Source organism: Gorilla gorilla, chromosome X (genome assembly GCF_029281585.2).
Source record: "Gorilla gorilla gorilla isolate KB3781 chromosome X, NHGRI_mGorGor1-v2.1_pri, whole genome shotgun sequence".
NCBI lineage: Eukaryota > Metazoa > Chordata > Mammalia > Primates > Hominidae > Gorilla > Gorilla gorilla.
The window spans coordinates 74,027,554-74,042,431 of NC_073247.2; the positions used below are offsets into that span (position 1 = coordinate 74,027,554).

The 14,878-nt window shown below is 39.2% G+C and overlaps 1 non-coding gene across 1 annotated transcript; it reads left to right on the forward strand.

Annotated features, from left to right (window-relative positions):
• The first annotated feature begins 4,289 nt into the window (after positions 1-4,289).
• On the forward strand, positions 4,290-4,396 carry LOC129530168 (U6 spliceosomal RNA). The gene has a single exon (XR_008675749.1). It is a non-coding gene; the product is annotated as a U6 spliceosomal RNA (small nuclear RNA).
• The last annotated feature ends 10,482 nt before the right edge of the window (positions 4,397-14,878 follow it).

Here is a 14,878-nt window from a genome sequence, read left to right on the forward strand (position 1 = left end):
CTTTTCAACTTCTTTGCCTTGGGTTTGAATTTCCTCCCGTAGCTCAGAGTAATTTGATAGTCTGAAGCCTTCTTCTCTCAGCTTGTCAAAGTTATTCTCCATCCAGCTTTGTTCCGTTGCTGGTGAGGAACTGAGTTCTTTTGGAGGAGGAGAGACGCTCTGCTTTTTAGAGTTTCCAGTTTTTTTGCTCTGTTTTTTCCCCATCTTTGTGGTTTTATCTACTTTTGGTCTTTGATAATGGTGATGTACAGATGGGTTTTTGGTGTGGATGTTCTTTCTGTTTGTTAGTTTTCCTTCTAACAGACAGGACCCTCAGCTGCAGGTCTGTTGGATTACCACGCCCTGTCAGGTGTCAGTCTGCCCCTGCTGGGGGGTGCCTCCCAGGTAGGCTGCTCAGGAGTCAGGGGTCAGGGACCCACTTGAGGAGGCAGTCTGCCCATTCTCAGATCTCCAGCTGCATACTGGGAGAACCACTGCTCTCTTCAAATCTGTCAGACAGGGACATTTAAGTCTGCAGAGGTTACTGCTGTCTTTTGGTTTGTCTGTGCCCTGCCCCCAGAAGTGGAGCCTACAGAGGCAGGCAGCCCTCCTTGAGCTGTGGTGGGCTCCACCCAGTTCCAGCTTCCTGGCTGCTTTGTTTACCTAAGCAAGCCTGGGAAATGGTGGGCGCCCCTTCCCCAGCTTTGCTGCCACCTTGCAGTTTGATCTCAGACTGCAGGGCTAGCAATCAGTGAGACTCCATGGGTGCGGGACCCTCTGAGCTAGGGGCGGGATATAATCTCTGGTGCACCATTTTTAAGCCTGTTGTTGGAAAAGTGCAGTATTCGGGATGGAGTGACCCAATTTTCCAGGTGCCATCTGTCACCCCTTTCTTTGACTAGCAAAGGGAACTCCCTGAACTCTTGTGCTTACCGAGTGATACAACGCCTCGCCCTGCTTCGACTCATGCACAGTGCACGCAACTACTGACCTGCGCCCACTGTCTGGCACTCCCTAGTGAGATGAACCCGGTACCTCAGATGGAAATGCAGATATCACCTGACATCTCCATCACTCAGGCTGGGAGCTGTATACCGGAGATGTTCCTGTATGGCCATCTTGGCTTCTTTGGTAGAGCAGTTTTCAAACACTCTTTTTGTGGAATCTGCAAATGGATATTTGGAGCGCTTAGAGTCCTATGGTGGAAAAGGAAATATCTTCATATAAAAACAAGACAGAAGCATTCTCAGAAACTTCTTTGTGATGCCTGCATTCAACTCACAGAGTTGAACCTTTCTTTTGATAGAGCAGTTTTGAAACACTCTTTTTGTATAAACTGCAAGTGGACATTTGGATCGCTTTGATGCCTATGTTGAAAAAGGAAACATCTTCACATAAAAAATACACAGAAGCATTCTCAGAAACTTCTTTGTGATGTGTGCATTCACCTTACAGAGTTGAGCATTCCCTTCGATAGAGCAATTTTGAAACACTCTTTATGTAGAATCTGCAAGTAGATATTTGGAGTGCCTCCAGGCCTTCAGTGGAAACTGGAATATCTTCACATAAAAACTAGACAGAAGCACTGTCAGAAACTTCTTTGTGAAGTGTGCATTCAACTTACAAAATTGAACCTTTCCTTTGATAGAGCAGTTTTGAAACACTCTTTCTGTAGAATCTGCAAGTGGACATTAGGAGCGCTTTGAGGCCCGTGGGGGAAAAGGAAATATCTTCATATAAAAATTAGATAGAAGCATTCTCAGAAACTACTTTGTGATGTGTGCATTCAACTCACAGAGCTGAACGTTCCTTTTGATAGATCACTTTTCAAACACTCTTTTGTAGAATCTGTAAGTGGACTTTTGGAGCGCATTGAGGCCTTCTGTGGAAATGGGAATATTTTCACATAAAAACTAGACAGAAGCATTCTCAAAAACTTCTTTGTGATGTGTGCATTCAACTAACAGAGTAGAACCTTTCTTTTGATAGAGGAGTTTTGAAACACTCTTTTTGTAGAATCAGTAAGTGGATATTTGGAGCGCTTTTAGGCCTTCGGTGGAAACGGGTATATCTTCACATAAAAACTAGACAGAAGCATTCTCAGAAACTACTTTGTGATGTGTGCTTTCAACACATAGAGTTGAAACTTTCTTTTGATAGACCAGATTTGAGAGACTCTTTTTGTAGAATCTGCAAGTGGACATTTGAAGGGTTTTGAAACCTGTTGTGGAAAAGGAAATGTCCTCACATAAAAACTGAACAGAAGCATTCTCAGAAACTACTTTTTGATGTTTGCATTCAGCTCACAGAGTTGAACATTCCTTTTGATAGAGCAGTTTTGAAACACTCCTTTTGTAGAATCTGCAAGTGGATATTTGGACCGCTTTGAGGCCTTTGGTGGAAAGGGCTATATAGTCACGTAAAAATTAGACAGAAGCATTCTCAGAAACTTCTTTGTGATGTGTGCATTCAACTCACAGAATTGAACGTTCCTTTTGATAGAGTAGTGTCGAAACACTCTTTTTGTAGAATCTGCAATTGGATATTTGGAGCGCTTTGAGGCCTATGGTAGAAAAGGAAATATCTTCATATAAAAACTAGACAGAAGCATTCTCAGAAACTTCTTTGTGATGGGTCCATTCAACTCACAAAGTTGAACCTTTCTTTTGATAGAACAGTGTTGAAACACACATTTTGTGTAATCCTCAAGTGGCCATTTGGAGTGCTTTGATGCCCATGTTGAAAAAGGAAATATCTTCACATAAAAAGTAGACAGAAGCATTCTCAGAAACATCTTTGTGATGTTTGCGTTCAACTCACAAAGTTGAACATTCCTTTTGATAGAACAGTTTTGAACCCCTCTATTTGTAGAATCTGCAAGTGAATATTTGGAGCACTTTGAGGCCTTCGGCGGAAACGGAAATATCTTCACATACAAACTAGACAGAAGCCTTCTCAGAAACTTCTTTGTGATGCATGCATTCAACTCAGAGAGTTGAACCCTCCTTTCGATCGAGCAGTTTTGAAACACTCTTTTTGTAGAATCTGCAACTTGATATTTGGAGCGCTTTGAGGCTTATGGCAGGATAGGAAATATCTTCATAAGAAAATAGAAGGAAGCATTCTCAGAAAATACTTTGTGATGTCTGAATTCAACTCACAGAGATGAACCTTTCTTTTGATAGAGCAGTTTTGTAGCACTCCTTTTGTAGAATCTGCAAGTGGACATTTAAAGAGCTTTGATGCCTATGGTGAAAAAGGAAACATCTTCACATAAAAACTAGATAGAAGCATTCTCAGAAACTTCTTTGTGATCTTTTCATTCAGCTCACAGAGTTGAACATTCTTTTTGACAGAGCAGTTTTGAAACGCTCTTTTTGTAGAATCTGCAAGTGGACATTTGTAGCGCTTTAAGGCCTGTGGTGGAAAAGGAAATATCTTCATGTAAAAATAGACAGAAGCATTCCCAGAAAATACTTTGTGATGTTTGCATTAAACTCACAGAGTTGAACATTCCTTTGGCTAGCGCAGTTTTCAAACACTCTTTTCGTAGAATCTGCAAGTGGACATTTGGATGGCTTTGATGCCTGAGGTGGAAAGGAGATATCTTCATATAAAAATCAGACAGAAGAATTCTCAGAAACTACTTTGTGGTTTTGCATTCAATTCACAGAGTTGAACATTCCTTTTCATAGAGCAGTTTTGAAACACACTTTTTGTAGAATCTGCAAGTGGATACTTGGACCGCTTTGAGGCCTTCGGTGGAAACGGGAATAACTTCACATAAAACCTAGACAGAAGCATTCTGAGAAACTTCTTTGTGATGTGTGCATTAAACTCACAGAGTTGAACCTTCCTTTTAGTAGAGCAGCTTTGAAACACTCTTTTTGTGGGATCTGGAAGTGGATATTTGGAGTGCTTTAAGGCCTATGGTAGAAAAGGAAATATCTTCATATAAAAACTAGACAGAAGCATTCTCAGAAATTACTTTGTGATGCTTACATTCAACCCAAAGAGTTGAACATTCCTTTGGACAGAGAAGTTTTGAAACACTCTTTTAGTAGAATCTGCAAGTGGGCATTTGAAGTGCTATGATGCCTGTGGTGGAAAAGGGGATATCTTCATATAAAAACTAGACAGAAGCATTCTCAGAAACTAATTTGTGATGTTTGCATTAAAGTCACAGACTTAAACATTCCTTTTGATAGAGCAGTTTTCAAACACTCTTTTTGTAGAATCTGCAAGTAGATATTTGGAGCGCTTTTAGGCCTTCAGTGGAAACGGGAATATCTTCACATAAGAACTAGACAGTGCTCGCTTCGGCAGCACATATACTAAAATTGGAACGATACAGAGAAGATTAGCATGGCCCCTGCGCAAGGATGACACGCAAATTCGTGAAGCGTTCCATATTTTTAAAATTGACCACATAGTTGGAAGTAAAGCTCTCCTCAGCAAATGTAAAAGAACAGAAATTATAACAAACTATCTCTCAGACCACAGTGCAATCAAACTAGAACTCAGGATTAAAAATCTCACTCAAAGCCGCTCAACTACATGGAAACTGAACAACCTGCTCCTGAATGACTACTGGGTACATAACGAAATGAAGGCAGAAATAAAGATGTTCTTTGAAGCCAACGAGAACAAAGACACAACATACCAGAATCTCTGGGATGCATTCAAAGCAGTGTGTAGAGGGAAATTTATAGCACTAAATGCCCACAAGAGAAAGCAGGAAAGATCCAAAATTGACACCCTAACATCACAATTAAAAGAACTAGAAAAGCAAGAGCAAACACATTCAAAAGCTAGCAGAAGGCAAGAAATAACTAAAATCAGAGCAGAACTGAAGGAAATAGAGACACAAAAAACCCTTCAAAAAATCAATGAATCCAGGAGCTGGTTTTTTGAAAGGATCAACAAAATTGATAGACCGCTAGCAAGACTAATAAAGAAAAAAAGAGAGAAGAATCAAATAGACACAATAAAAAATGATAAAGGGGATATCACCACCGATCCCACAGAAATACAAACTACCATCAGAGAATACTACAAACACCTCTACGCAAATAAACTAGAAAATCTAGAAGAAATGGATACATTCCTCGACACATACACTCTCCCAAGACTAAACCAGGAAGAAGTTGAATCTCTGAATAGACCAATAACAGGAGCTGAAATTGTGGCAATAATCAATAGTTTACCAACCAAAAAGAGTCCAGGACCAGATGGATTCACAGCCGAATTCTACCAGAGGTATAAGGAGGAACTGGTACCATTCCTTCTGAAACTATTCCAATCAATAGAAAAAGAGGGAATCCTCCCTAACTCATTTTATGAGGCCAGCATCGTTCTGATACCAAAGCCGGGCAGAGACACAACCAAAAAAGAGAATTTTAGACCAATATCCTTGATGAACATTGATGCAAAAATCCTCAATAAAATACTGGCAAAACGAATCCAGCAGCACATCAAAAAGCTTATCCACCACGATCAAGTGGGCTTCATCCCTGGGATGCAAGGCTGGTTCAATATACGCAAATCAATAAATGTAATCCAGCATATAAACAGAGCCAAAGACAAAAACCACATGATTATCTCAATAGATGCAGAAAAGGCCTTTGACAAAATTCAACAACCCTTCATGCTAAAAACTCTCAATAAATTAGGCATTGATGGGACGTATTTCAAAATAATAAGAGCTATCTATGACAAACCCACAGCCAATATCATACTGAATGGGCAAAAACTGGAAGCATTCCCTTTGAAAACTGGCACAAGACAGGGATGCCCTCTCTCACCGCTCCTATTCAACATAGTGTTGGAAGTTCTGGCCAGGGCAATCAGGCAGGAGAAGGAAATAAAGGGTATTCAATTAGGAAAAGAGGAAGTCAAATTGTCCCTGTTTGCAGACGACATGATTGTTTATCTAGAAAACCCCATTGTCTCAGCCCAAAATCTCCTTAAGCTGATAAGCAACTTCAGCAAAGTCTCAGGATACAAAATCAATGTGCAAAAATCACAAGCATTCTTATACACCAACAACAGACAAACAGAGAGCCAAATCATGAGTGAACTCCCGTTCACAATTGCTTCAAAGAGAATAAAATACCTAGGAATCCAACTTACAAGGGATGTGAAGGACCTCTTCAAGGAGAACTACAAACCACTGCTCAAGGAAATAAAAGAGGATACAAACAAATGGAAGAACATTCCATGCTCATGGGTAGGAAGAATCAATATCGTGAAAATGGCCATACTGCCCAAGGTCATTTACAGATTCAATGCCATCCCCATCAAGCTACCAATGACTTTCTTCACAGAATTGGAAAAAACTACTTTAAAGTTCATATGGAACCAAAAAAGAGCCCGCATCGCCAAGTCAATCCTAAGCCAAAAGAACAAAGCTGGAGGCATCACACTACCTGACTTCAAACTATACTACAAGGCTACAGTAACCAAAACAGCATGGTACTGGTACCAGAACAGAGATATAGATCAATGGAACAGAACAGAGCCCTCAGAAATAACGCCGCATACCTACAACTATCTGATCTTTGACAAACCTGAGAAAAACATGCAATGGGGAAAGGATTCCCTATTTAATAAATGGTGCTGGGAAAACTGGCTAGCCATATGTAGAAAGCTGAAACTGGATCCCTTCCTTACACCTTATACAAAAATCAATTCAAGATGGATTAAAGATTTAAACGTTAGACCTAAAAGCATAAAAACCCTAGAAGAAAACCTAGGCATTACCATTCAGGACATAGGCGTGTGCAAGGACTTCATGTCCAAAACACCAAAAGCAATGGCAACAAAAGACAAAATTGACAAATGGGATCTAATTAAACTAAAGAGCTTCTGCACAGCAAAAGAAACTACCATCAGAGTGAACAGGCAACCTACAACATGGGAGAAAATTTTCGCAACCTACTCATCTGACAAAGGGCTAATATCCAGAATCTACAATGAACTCAAACAAATTTACAAGAAAAACACAAACAACCCCATCAAAAAGTGGGCGAAGGACATGAACAGACACTTCACAAAAGAAGACATTTATGCAGCCAAAAAACACATGAAAAAATGCTCATCATCACTGGCCATCAGAGAAATGCAAATCAAAACCACTATGAGATATCATCTCACACCAGTTAGAATGGCAATCATTAAAAAGTCAGGAAACAACAGGTGCTGGAGAGGATGTGGAGAAATAGGAACACTTTTACACTGTTGGTGGGACTGTAAACTAGTTCAACCATTGTGGAAGTCGGTGTGGCGATTCCTCAGGGATCTAGAACTAGAAATACCATTTGACCCAGCCATCCCATTACTGGGTATATACCCAAAGGACTATAAATCATGCTGCTATAAAGACACATGCACACGTATGTTTATTGCGGCATTATTCACAATAGCAAAGACTTGGAACCAACCCAAATGTCCAACAATGATAGACTGGATTAAGAAAATGTGGCACATATACACCATGGAATACTATGCAGCCATAAAAAATGATGAGTTCATGTCCTTTGTAGGGACATGGATGAAACTGGAAACCATCATTCTCAGTAAACTATCGCAAGAACAAAAAACCAAACACCGCATATTCTCACTCATAGGTGGGAATTGAACAATGAGATCACATGGACACAGGAAGGGGAATATCACACTCTGGGGACTGTTGTGGGGTGGGGGGAGGGGGGAGGGATAGCATTGGGAGATATACCTAATGCTAGATGATGAGTTAATGGGTGCAGCACACCAGAATGGCACATGTATACATATGTAACTAACCTGCACAATGTGCACATGTACCCTAAAACTTAAAGTATAATAAAAAAAAAAATTAAAAAAAAAAAAAAAAGAGATTGTCACCTAAAATTCAGTAGATTTTACTATAATAGGAGCTTCAATAAATTCAAACTACTTAAGTAGAAAAAAAAAAAAAAAAAAAGAAATGACAAAGGAGATGTTACCATTGACTCCACATAGAAACAAAAAATCCTCAGAGACCACTACAAACACCTCTATGCACACGAGCTAGAAAACCTAGACAAAATTAATAAATTCCTGGAAATCTACAACATCCCAAGATTAAATCCCAAAACAGACCAATAACAAGACCCAAAATTGAATCAGTAATAAAAAGCCTACCAACCAGAAACCCAGAACCAGGTGGATTCACAGCTGACTTGCACTGACTTGTACTAGATACATAAATAAGAGCTGGTACAATTTCTACTGAAATGAGTTCAAAAAATTAAGGAGAAGGGACTCCTCCCTAAGTTATTCTATGAGGTCAGTATCATCTTGATACCACCAAAACCTGGCAGAGTCGCACACACAAAAAAAGAAAACTTCTCGCCAATATCCTTGATGAACATGGATGCAAAAATCCTCAACAAAATACTTGCAAACTGAATCCAGCAGCACATCAAAGAGCTAATCCACCGTGATCAAGTAGGCTTTATCCCTAGGCTGGAAGGTTGATTCAACATACGCATATTAATAGACGTGATTCATCACATAAACAGAACTAAAAGCAAAAGCCACATGATTATCTCAATAGATGCAGAAAAGGCTTTTGATAAAATTCTACCTCTCTTCATGTTAAAAACGCTCAATGAACAAGGTATTGAAGGAACATACCTCAAAATAATGAGCCATCTTCTATGACAAACCCACAGCCAACACCATACTGAATGGGAAAAGCTGCAAACAATCCCCTTGAAAATTGGAACAAGACAAGGATGCCCTCTCTCATCAGTCCTATTCAACACAGTACTAAAAGTTCTGGTCAGCAAAAACAGGCAAGAGAAAGAAATAAAAGACATCCAAATAGGAAGAGAGGAAGTCAAACCATCCCTGTTTACAGATTATATTATTCTATATCTATAAATATCCATAATCTCTGCCTAAAAACTCCTTGATCTGATAAACAACTCCAGAAAAGTTTACTGATAAAAAACAATGTACAAAATCAGTAGCATTCCTATACATCACCAACACACAAGCTGATGGCCAAATCAAGAGTGCAATCCTAGTCACGATAGCCACAAAAAGAATAAAATACCTAGGAATACAGCTAACCAGAGAGGCAAAAGACCTCTACAATGCAAATTACACAATACTGCTCAAAGAAATCAGAGATGACACAAATGGAAAAACATTCCATGCTCATGGACAGGAAGAATACTATTAAAATGGCCATATTAGCCAAACCAATTTACATATTCAATGTTATTCCTTTCAAAATACCAAAGACATTCTTCAAAGAATTAGAAGAAACTATTTTAAAATTCATATGGAACCAAAAAGAAGCCCAAATAGCCAAGGCAATCCTAAGCAAAAAGAACAAAGCTGGGACACATCACATTATTCAACTTCAAACTATACTCCAAGACTACAGAAACCAAAACAACATGGAACTGGTTCAAAAACAGACACAGAGACCACTGGAACAGAACAGAGAGCCCAGAAATAATTTCAAACACATACACCCATCTGATCTTCAATACAGTTGACAAAAGCAAGCAATGAGGAAATGATTCCCTACTCAATAAAGGTGCTGGGATAACTGCCTAGCATATGCAGAAGATTGACACTATATTCCTTTCTTATACCACATACAAAAATCAACTCAAGACAGATTAAAGACTTGACTATGAAACCTAAAACTATAAAAACCCTGGAAGATAACCTAGGAAATACTATTCTGGACATAAGACCTGGCAAATATTTCATAACGAAGATGCCAAAAACAACTGTAACAGAAGCAAAAATTGACAAGTTGGACCTAATTAAACTAAAGAGTTTCTGCACAGCAAAATAAGTTATCAACAAAGTAAACAGACAACCTGCAGAATGGGAGAAAGTATTTGCAAACTATGTATCTGACAAAGGTCTAATATTCAGAACCTACAGAGAACTTAAATTCACAAGCAAAAATCCACATTAAAAAGTAGGCGAAGTACATGAACACTTTTCAAAAGACATACATGTGGCTTGTATACATATGTAACTAACCTGCACATTGTGCACATGTACCCTAAAACTTAAAGTATAATAATAATAAAATAAAATAAAAAAACAAAAAAAAAAAAAAAAAAAAAAGAACTAGACAGAAGCATTCTGAGAAACTACTTTGTGATGTGTGCATTCAACACACAGAGTTGAAACTTTCTTTTGATAGAGCAGTTTGAAGTACTGTTTTTGTAGAACCTGCAAGTGGACATTTGAAGCGCTTTGAAACCTGTTGTGGGAAAGGAAATATCTTCATATAAAAACTAGACAGAAGCATTCTAAGAATTATCTTTGTGATGTTTGAATTCAAGTCACAAAGTTGAACATTCCTTTTGATAGAGCAGTTTTGAAACACTCCTTTTGTAGAATCTGCAAGTGGAGCTTTGGAGCGCATTGATGCCTGTGGTGGAAATGGAGATATCGTCACATAAAAAATACACAGAAGCATTCTCAGAAACTACTTTGTGATGTTTGCATTCGACGTACAGAGTTGAACATTCCTTTTGATAGAGCAGTTTTGAAACACTCTTTTTGTAGAATCTGCAAGTGGACATTTAGAGCGCTTTGATGCCTATGGTGAAAAAGGAAATATCTTCACATAAAAACTAGATAGAAGCATTCTCAGAAACTTCTTTGTGATCTTTTCACTCAGCTCACAGAGTTGAACATTCTTTTTGACAGAGCAGTTTTGAAACACTCTTTTTGTGGAATTTGCAAGTGGAGATTTCAAGCACTTTGGGGCCAACGGTAGAAAAGGAAATATCCTCGTATAAAAACTGGAGAGAATCATTCTCAGAAAACACTGTGTGATGTGTGCGTTCCACTCACAGAGTTTAACCTTTCCTTTCATAGAGCAGTTTGGAAACACTCTGTTTGTAAAGTCTGCAAGTGGATACTTGGACCTCTTTGAGGGTTTCGTTGGAAACGGGATTTCTTCATCTAATGCTAGAAGGAAGAATTCTCAGTAACTTCTTTGATTTGTGTGTGTTCAACTAACAGAGCTGAACCATCCTTTAGACAGAGCAGATTGGAAATCCTCTTTTTGAGAAATTTCCTTGTGGAGATTTCAAGCCTTTTGGGGCCAACGGTAGAAAAGGAAATATTCTCGTATAAAAACTAGAGAGAATCACTCCCAGAAACCACTTTGAGATGTGTGCGTTCCACTCACAGAGTTAAACCTTTCTTTTCATAGAGCAGTTTGGAAACACTCTGTTTGTAAAGTCTGCAAGTGGATATTTGGACCTCTTTGAGGATTTCGTTGGAAGCGGGATTTCTTCATCTAATGCTACACAGAAGATTTCTCAGTAACTTCGTTGATTTCTGTGTGTTCAACTAGCAGAGTTCAACATTCCCTTAGACATAGCAGATTGGAAACCCTCTTTTTGTGGAATTTGCAAGTGGAGATTTCAAACGCTTTGGGGCCAACGGTAGAAAAGGAAATATCCTCCTATAAAAACTAGAGAGAATCATTCTCAGAAACCACTTTGTGTTGTGTGCGTTCCACTCACAGAGTTCAACCTTTCCTTTCATACGGCAGTTTGGAAACACTCTGTTTGTGAAGTCTGCAAGTGGATATTTGGACCTCTTTGAGGATTTCGTTGGAAACGGGATTTCTACATCTAATGCTAGAAGGAAGAATTCTCAGAAACTTCTTTGATTTGTGTGTGTTCAACTAACAGAGCTGAACCATCCTTTAGACAGAGCAGATTGGAAACCCTCTTTTTGAGGAATTTGCTTGTGGAGATTTCAAGCCTTTTGGGGCCAACGGTAGAAAAGGAAATATCCTCGTATAAAAACTAGAGAGAATCATTCTCAGAAACCACTTTGTGATGTGTGCGTTCCCCTCACAGAGTTTAACCTTTCTTTTCATAGAGCAGTTTGGACACATTCTGTTTGTAAAGTCTGCAAGTGGATATTTGGACCTCTTTGAGGATTTCGTTGGAAGCGGGATTTCTTCATCTAATGCTACACAGAAGATTTCTCAGTAACTTCGTTGATTTGTGTGTGTTCAACTAACAGAGTTCAACCTTCCCTTAGACATAGCAGATTGGAAACCCTCTTTTTGTGGAATTTGCAAGTGGAGATTTCAAGCGTTTTGGGGCCAACGGTATAAAAGGAAATATCCTCGTATAAAAACTAGAGAGAATCATTCTCAGAAACCACTTTGTGATGTGTGCGTTCCCCTCACAGAGTTTAACCTTTTTTTTCATAGAGCAGTTTGGACACACTCTGTTTGTGAAGTCTGCAAGTGGATATTTGGACCTCTTTGAGGATTTCGTTGGAAACGGGATTTCTTCATCTAATGCTACACAGAAGATTTCTCAGTAACTTCGTTGATTTCTCTGTGTTCAACTAACCGAGTTCAACCTTCCCTTAGACATAGCAGATTGGAAACCCTCTTTTTGTGGAATTTGCAAGTGGAGATTTCAAGCGCTTTGGGGCCAACGGAAGAAAAGGAAATATCCTCGTATAAAAACTGGAGAGAATCATTCTCAGAAAACACTTTGTGATGTGTGCGTTCCACTCACAGAGTTTAACCTTTCCTTTCATAGAGCAGTTTTGAAACACTCTGTTTGTGAAGACTGCAAGTGGATATTTGGACCTCTTTGAGGGTTTCGTTGGAAACGGGATTTCTTCATCTAATGCTAGAAGGAAGAATTCTCAGTAACTTCTTTGATTTGTGTGTGTTCAACTAACATAGCTGAACCATCCTTTAGACAGAGCAGATTGGAAATCCTCTTTTTGAGAAATTTCCTTGCGGAGATTTCAAGCCTTTTGGGGCCAACGGTAGAAAAGGAAATATCCTCGTATAAAAACTAGAGAGAATCACTCCCAGAAACCACTTTGTGATGTGTGCGTTCCACTCACAGAGTTTCACCTTTCTTTTCATAGAGCCGTTTGGAAACACTCTGTTTGTAAAGTCTGCAAGTGGATATTTGGACCTCTTTGAGGATTTCGTTGGAAGCGGGATTTCTTCATCTAATGCTACACAGAAGATTTCTCAGTAACTTCTTTGATTTGTGTGTGTTCAACTAACAGAGTTCAACCTTCCCTTAGACATAGCAGATTGGAAACCCTCTTTTTGCGGAATTTGCAAGTGGAGATTTCAAGCGCTTTGGGGCCAACGGTAGAAAAGGAAATATCCACGTATAAAAACTGGAGAGAATCATTCTCAGAAAACACTTTGTGATGTGTGCGTTCCACTCACAGAGTTTTACCTTTCCTTTCATAGAGCAGTTTGGAAACACTCTGTTTGTAAAGACTGCAAGTGGATATTTGGACCTCTTTGAGGATTTCGTTGGAAACGGGATTTCTTCATCTAATGCTAGAAGGAAGAATTCTCAGAAACTTCTTTGATATGTGTGTGTTCAACTAACAGAGCTGAACCATCCTTTAGACAGAGCAGATTGGAAACCCTCTTTTTGAGGAATTTGCTTGTGGAGATTTCAAGCGTTTTGGGGCCAACGGTAGAAAAGGAAATATCCTCTTATAAAAAATAGAGAGAATCATTCTCAGAAACCGCTTTGTGATGTGTGCGTTCCCCTCACGGAGTTTAACCTTTCTTTTCATAGAGCAGTTTGGACACACTCTGTTTGTGAAGTCTGCAAGTGGATATTTGGACCTCTTTGAGGATTTCGTTGGAAGCGGGATTTCATCATCTAATGCTACACAGAAGATTTCTCAGTATCTTCGTTGATTTCTGTGTGTTCAACTAACAGAGTTCAACCTTCCCTTAGACATAGCAGATTGGAAACCCTCTTTTTGTGGAATTTGCAAGTGGAGATTTCAAGCGCTTTGGGGCCAACGGAAGAAAAGGAAATATCCTCGTATAAAAACTGGAGAGAATCATTCTCAGAAAACACTTTGTGATGTGTGCGTTCCACTCACAGAGTTTAACCTTTCCTTTCATAGAGCAGTTTTGAAACACTCTGTTTGTGAAGACTGCAAGTGGATATTTGGACCTCTTTGAGGGTTTCGTTGGAAACGGGATTTCTTCATCTAATGCTAGAAGGAAGAATTCTCAGTAACTTCTTTGATTTGTGTGTGTTCAACTAACAGAGCTGAACCATGCTTTAGACAGAGCAGATTGGAAACCCTCTTTTTGAGGAATTTGCTTGTGGAGATTTCAAGCCTTTTGGGGCCAACGGTAGAAAAGGAAATATCCTCGTATAAAAACTAGAGAGAATCACTCCCAGAAACCACTTTGTGATGTGTGCGTTCCACTCACAGAGTTTCACCTTTCTTTTCATAGAGCCGTTTGGAAACACTCTGTTTGTAAAGTCTGCAAGTGGATATTTGGACCTCTTTGAGGATTTCGTTGGAAGCGGGATTTCTTCATCTAATGCTACACAGAAGATTTCTCAGTAACTTCGTTGATTTGTGTGTGTTCAACTAACAGAGTTCAACCTTCCCTTAGACATAGCAGATTGGAAACCCTCTTTTTGCGGAATTTGCAAGTGGAGATTTCAAGCGCTTTGGGGCCAACGGTAGAAAAGGAAATATCCACGTATAAAAACTGGAGAGAATCATTCTCAGAAAACACTTTGTGATGTGTGCGTTCCACTCACAGAGTTTTACCTTTCCTTTCATAGAGCAGTTTGGAAACACTCTGTTTGTAAAGACTGCAAGTGGATATTTGGACCTCTTTGAGGATTTCGTTGGAAATGGGATTTCTTCATCTAATGCTAGAAGGAAGAATTCTCAGAAACTTCTTTGATTTGTGTGTGTTCAACTAACAGAGCTCAACCATCCTTTAGACAGAGCAGATTGGAAACCCTCTTTTTGAGGAATTTGCTTGTGGAGATTTCAAGCCTTTTGGGGCCAACGGTAGAAAAGGAAATATCCTCGTATAAAAACTAGAGAGAAT